Source organism: Choristoneura fumiferana, chromosome 8 (assembly GCF_025370935.1).
Source record: "Choristoneura fumiferana chromosome 8, NRCan_CFum_1, whole genome shotgun sequence".
NCBI lineage: Eukaryota > Metazoa > Arthropoda > Insecta > Lepidoptera > Tortricidae > Choristoneura > Choristoneura fumiferana.
Window position 1 is genome coordinate 15302672 of NC_133479.1, and position 7500 is coordinate 15310171.

A 7500-nucleotide genomic window follows, 5' to 3' on the forward strand; every position below is an offset into this window, starting at 1 on the left:
ACCAGAAAATGTGGAGTGTGCTGTACGTGACCACCGAAAAGGAACAGGTGTTTTTGTGAATAAACGTGATTATACTATATAATATTATTTGCATACACGCCTAAGTTAATTTAATTTGCCACGAGCGTTACGATGCAGAATGTGAAAATAAAACACCAAAATATATGTACTTTTGAGCTTTTCATTTTACCATACTGTTTATTAATCTTTTATTACCAGATCGAAGATCACAACCTACTGACATTGCATAGAAGAACTCTGAAAAGTAAAGCATTTTTTTCTTCAAGAAATTTACAGATTAAAACAGTACCGAGACGACACATAGGGTGAGAACATTAACAAAATCATGGGAAAAAATACATGTAGTTTTAAAAATTGGTATCTTGATAAACATACTAAAAGTCCTTTTGTTTCAAGGTACCTTTTTTCAGGTTTTAGCTCATATCTCGAATATTTGGTCGAATAGAATTATGATTACTTCAGACAAAAGTTTCTACATAAAAATTCCGACAAATTTGGTCATCTTTATGTTTGCTCTACGATCAATACTTTAGGAGCTACAGGGTGTGTAATATCAACATCGGAAGCCTTAGCAAAATCAAGAGAAACGATTTTTTTGACAATATATCGTGCGCCCACTACTCAGCATGATCTTAACAGCCATCGATACTCGCTTTTTGTGTAATCCAGCACCAAGGCCAAAGCTGATCTCTCCTCTCTCCTCCCTACTAAAGGGTCTGCTAAATATCACGCATTACGAGTATTCCACCAACTACAAGAGAGGCTGGGTAACGAAATGCCTCTATTTGTACAAATATTCGAGATAAAAGCAAAAACCTAAAAAAAGTACCTTCACTCCCCCCCCCCCTTACACCGTCAGCACACCCCCCACCCTTGAGGACTTTTAGTATGTTCATCTGGATACTAACTACACGAGTTTTTTCCCCTGATTGCCCATATTCGGCTTTATTAGATAGATCCTATTAACAGTATCTACGAGTACCAACTGCTAAACTTTTTCACTTAAAATAAGTTACAATATTGCAATGAAATAATAATAAAACAATAGTAACAAATGTTTTAAGTAAGTAGTTTGAATTGATTAACCTAAATAAAGGCTAGCAAACTACATATTTTATATTTGATAGAAATGAGTGGGAATAAAAACATGTACTAAATAAATAGTAAGCAAATACAAATAAATATAATTGAGAAGGTCAAGTGAAAAATTGAAATTGGTTACAAATTAATGAAATAATAATTATTGTTCCACTGACTCAACTAGAAAAACTACATACACTCATTTTTTTAGCAGTTAATTCCAAGATATTTAAAAGAAGAGATTTTTCTCAATCATATGTTTTGTTCGTATTTTCTTACTATTTAATTAGTACTTACAGGTCTTTATTCCCACTTATTTCTATAATATGCAAATATATTTCTTAACACAGGTCAGAGTGCAACAAAATGGTTAATAGAAAAATATCTTACGTGACATATGTAATGCAATCATCTATTATAAATACAGTCACTCAAATGTTTAAATCAACACACTTTTATTTTTTAGTCACACTTCACCAAGTCTCAGGGCAATATTCGACTATTTGCGCAATGGTGCACCGATTTAAGCAACATTCGTTCACTATTTCCCTCTTAATTCTACGATGTAGAATTACTGCCCTCTTGTTTCGCACTTTTGAGAGGCTAGATTTAGGCAAATCAGCAACGGGTGTTTTGCCCGTACATACATTGTAAACAAGGACTGCTAGGCTGCGGCTGCAGAAATCCTTTGCCATCACCGAATTCATTGATAATGCACCGTTGTTATTAATCTCACCATTTATAATTGCTGCATACAAAAGTAACATTTCTAATGCACAATGTTTAAGAAACATTTTCTTTTACTTATTTGGCGCCGGTTGTTGGGAACTGTCTCGTTGAATGTTTGGTAGCAAACCGGCCCTTCCTTCTGCAGCACGTGTACTACAAAGAATTCCTAAGCCTGAGGCTTCACTTGCTTCGAGGGGTTTATTTTATCAATGTCACACGTGTACGTTATTTTATCCTTGCACTCGATAATAAGGCTATTTTAGACGAGAATTTCCATCTAGCTTAAATTCCCATAAGCTAGTAAACAAGCACCATGAAGAAAAGATTATATAAAATGACACTCTATGATCCGATTCTCTGTTGTGCATTATTTTTCTGGATCAGGTCTTTTTAAAACTCTTTGTGCGACAACACTGATCGAATATCAATTTGTGGTCCTTTTATACCGTTCGATTGGTTTACACACACATGGTTATCGGATTGCACGGCTACTGCTGTGTTTAATTTTATTTGAGATATCTTTCTTTTTCTCTCTTTCTCTTGTATACTTTGGACCTAACGAGGATGGTAACACGTGTCAATGCTGACTAATTAAACAGTATTAACTTCAAAACAACATGTCTCGAGGAAACAAGTATAGACTGCAGGACAGAAATAGAATAATTTATTGATTCGGGCGGGCGTTACTTAGGTACTTTGCGGAGGTCCATAACAATGAACTGAAAGAATTGTAAATCGGCATGCGTAGCCGTACAGGCACGTTAAGTGATATCTATACATATATCTATATCTTAAATTAACTAAGGAACATCGTTTAGCTGTTCAACAATGTAAACGTTTACATGTTGTACTTATGCTGTCTTTTGTTTCAATTCCGTTGCTCAGACAGGTCATCGCAAAAACAGATATGGGCAAAAACAAACAAAACAAAAGACAAGTAAAAAAAGCAAAGAACAAGATTCAATAGAGTCGTACGTAATAGCAAAGATTATGAATGATTAACTAAAGCGAATATTATCGTAATTTAACATTTTACTTTTTTAGGTTGCATATCTGTCAAGTTATGTCACCCGCGGCATTCCTAAAACAGTTTTGTAACATTTGAAATTACTAAAATTATTTACTTATGGTTATTTATAAATATCCTAAATGTGGTGACATTAGACGCAGTTAATGATGTTAATGGAAATACCTTCACAAACATATGGTAAATTTTAGGTTACTGTAAGGTTACTTTATTACTTAAACATAGCGCAGTACAAAACAAAATAAAGGTAATAAAAGTAACTAAAACTACATACAAACTAAACTTATAAATAAAAAAGTTGTCCAAAATCACTGCCAGGTGATAAGGTGCTCAGAAGGCTGGCAGCATTACCACGCTGTATGGCAATGCTTAATCTTTGTGCTAAGAAAAAGCCAGCCCTCTGGTCACCCGAAGCCGTAATTAATTGGGACGACAATGATTTATAAATATTCAAAGCACTCAAACCCCAAGGACCCATGGTTTCTACCCCAAACGGCTCAAAAATGTAGGCACTACTGATGCCTACATATTTGCGCCATTTGAGGCATTCCACAGTCTGCAGCGGCACCGGCCCTGTTGGCTGTAGATGGAAGGTGGGACGGCGCGAGTGTGTCGACGCAAGTGGCCTCCCAAAAAAACGGCCCTCCCATTTTCCATGTCATGAGCGTCATGCTGATATTGTGGATGAGAAACCCCGATTAGTTGCTGTAGATGCTCATAAAAAGTGTTCAACTTAGTGTACAAAAATTAGGTTGGCATACGGGACGTCGAACAGAATCTTTAATTTTTCTTCTTTGAACACAATAACAATGAGAATCTACTAACGGCCATGACAAAAAAAAAAGTCGCTGGAAGCAAATAATAATAATCAATCCATTTAGTTCGAGCAACTTGGCCCATACAATAAATACCTTACAGACTAACATACATTTATAATCAATATTATTTAAAACTAATTAAGTAGGTCACAAAACGGGTCGCATTCATCTGCGGCATGGTGCCCCTGAACCCCCGGAACATAACGTCTTTTGGCCGAAAGGCAACACTCGCGATGGTCCCCATCAGCAGCCGCGGCACGCGCACCACAAACGAGCTGAAGTGCACGTAGTGGCGCGACTGAAGCTGGAAAACCCTCAGCGTGTATCCGCAAAGTAATTGTTTCAGTTCACAAAAATAGAACTCAAATATGGAGATAGCACCTAAGTTGTCTTTGATAAATAGTACAGCTTCTAAAACGATAGAATTGAGTGTGATTGACACCGGATGCGCAACTGGACTTTACTACAGCTTTTTTATAAACCTCAATTGTTGCTTTTGTAGGGGAATTTAGTCCAAAGATGAAACACAGGGAAGCTTTAAGTTCCATCTTACAGCCTGGGTGAAACCAAAAAGTCGTCTCTGGGAAATGGCATTCGTTTTTATAATAAAATTCCAAAAAATATTACAAATGAAACGGATACGAAATTCAGATCTATGGTCAAGAAGACATTAATATCTAAAGCGTATTATAAAGTTAATGATTATATCATGGACAGGTACATTTGGAAATAATTCCGATCCGCATTAGCGATCCCTTCAAATAGCGAACCTACTGTGTTTATTTTTAACACAAAAAGTTGTGTTAAATACTAGTGATATATGATATAATTTAATAATATTGTAAATCTGTTTAAAAAAATATACCTCGTTGAGTTTCTTGCCGGATTCTTCTCAACAGAGGTTTTTCCGAACCGGTGGTAGGTTTTTTGATCATAAGTGCTGGTTATAGCCTTAATTGAATAAAAATATTTCGAGTTTGACTTTGACGTACTTAACAACGAAAATGCTACTACTTTCTTAGTTAAAAAAAGTAAGAATTTGACCCATCAATAAGATATCGAGCACTAACTACAATGACCTTGCCCGTGCCGTGTTTAGTGTCGGGATTTCCCTTCGACCTTCTTATCAGTAGTTCTTGGGTTATCCATTATTTACTTAAACTCGAAGGGCGGAGTGAGCAAAAACCAGACAGATGTGGTATTTTCTTCGGGCGGCAGTAAAAACACATTAAATGAGTAAATTTCAGCTATCTATATGCAGACTTGTGATGTGCAAACAGACAGATGGACAGCGAAGCCACAGTTATACGGTTCCGTTTGTTATTTTCACCCTTTTTGTACGGAACCCTAAAAATGTTCGTCTATAATTTTAGAAATGTCATAATTTGACGCCGTCCGTATGTTACTGGTAGCCACAACAGAATTCGTATTTTTTTAACACTTTAATTGCAGATGGAACTTTTTTATTGTATTGAATATGCATTTAATCTAGTCGTCCTCATTTCCAACGAGTAAATAAATCCAAGTAAATATTATTCGCTTGTTTATTTGTTCGCGAGGGTAATTGCACTGCAATGTAAATTGTGATAAATAGATTGGAAAGGGCAAGGTACAGCTCATTCGTAGAATACTGACTAATATTGTTTATTTTGAAACATGTCTAGCTAAACTCAATTTAAGACGTGCTTTATCCGGGTCAATATATTTAATATAATATTGTTTATTATTGTGAATGTGAGTTTTTTGTTAACCTGTCACGCTAAAAGTACAATACAGTACAAATTACTCTTTATTGAACACCTCATTTGAAACATATACCCCAGCCCTATTTATTTGTCTCTAAGGTAAGGATAGCCCTAATGATCGCCGACCTCCGATAGGAGAGGGCACCGGAAGAAGAAGACCCCCTATTTCACAATCCATTGATAAAACTTATTTCACGGATAAATGTGATGCCGTCTCTGTTTACTTTGTTTGAATAGACAGAGACGGCATCACATTTATCCGTCAATTAAAATTAATCAATGGGTGGTGAAACAGCCCTTTGTATGTATAACTATCACTCTATAATCATCCATAAACACTACGTAAATCTCATCATCTCGGCCTATCCCACTGCGGGTCACAGACCTCCTCTCAGACTGAGAGAGCTTGGGCCGTTATTTCCACGCGGCCCCAATGTAGATTGAAAATTGAAACGTTAATCTTAATCAAGTTTAAAACTTCTTTGATGCGGTTATATTCTTTGGGTTCTCATGAGGTAAGACTTATGCGTGATCGGATATAGTACCTAATTTATACCATTAATACGTATTTGACCACTCCTGAATTGGTCGTATCCTGTATATTATTGTAAATAATTATAAGATATACAGACAATGTTTAGCGAAGAGAATTATTAATTCGGTTGAAAACAGGATTTATACTGATGTTTTGAAAAATTTATACCTATGTCTGTTTCTTTCTAAAATGCTTTTCTATGTAAGCAACAGGTATGATGCTACTTGCATGTGACGTCACATGCAAGTAATTATTGTCTTTCTCTTTCTAGACTCGAATTGCAAACCTTTATAACTCTGTGTGTCTGTGTAAGAAGCCATGGTGGCATAGTGGTTTGACCTATCGCCTCTCAAGCAGAGGATCGTGGGTTCAAACCCCAACTCGCACCTCTGAGTTTTTGGAAATTCCTGTGCGAAATTACATTTGAAATTTACCACGAGCTTTACGGTGAAGGAAAACATTGTGAGGAAACCTGCACAAACCTGCAAAGCATTTTAGTGGTGTGCGTGAAGTTCTCAATCCGCACCGGGAGGCCTGTGCCCAGCACTGGGACGGTACATAGGCTGGGATGATAAATCTGTTCTACGTAAAGGTAGCTTAAAATTGTTCTATATATTTGATAAGATTAATTGTCTTTAAATTTAAAATAAAAATAAAATACTCGAACACCGTATTCTGTGTGTCCATTAACCAAAAAGCTTAACATGTATGATACTGATAATGATAATTTATTTATTTACAGAGAACATGGTACAAGATAAACAGTCCTAAAAGTATAGAAGGCTCTCACATTCTGCGGCGATTGCGACATGTAAAATTAACACATTAATTAATTGCAAAATATAATTCATGGCAATAAAAAAAAAACAAATATCACATCATTTCGGTACTAAAGCGAAAGCTAATTTCTTTAACTTTTCTATACCACACTGACACTTAATGTCGTTACCTGCTAGTGAAAGGCTACGGAAAAACATTTTTGCACAAGTTTTTCCATTTTTCTTTGTAAGACAATGAATCATTCGGTTTTTGTGTGTCCTCGCCAATAACTGTCAGGGCTCATCTTCATTCCGGGAGTAACGAATATAATAAACACCAGGACAATAGTCTCAATGGAACATTGAATTTATTTTGTGCCAAGCCTGGTTATTGCTTTGTTTTGCTTTATTGGCTCTGAAAGTTTTTTTTTTTTCTACTTTACAAGCTTTTATTGCATTGTTTATTCGGGCTAAATATTGTAAGTTGTACGGCACCTGCTTTTGGTAGGTAGTTGAATCGACTTGAAAGATACCTACGGATACGTAAATAAGGAATTACCAACGAGAGTATATTAGAAGCCCGAAGTCGAAGACTAAGGGCTTTAATGAGTCGATGTTCGTAATTTTAGTGCGCGCATGTTTTTCATCATATTTGCGAGTATAATTTTATATTTGTAAAAGAAAAAATATAATCCTTCCAAATATTGGCGATACCTTACGCTGCGCTCTTAGCAGCGCCGCCCTCCCCCTCTCTCAGCGTGTGCCTGAGCCACACACTTTAAAAAAA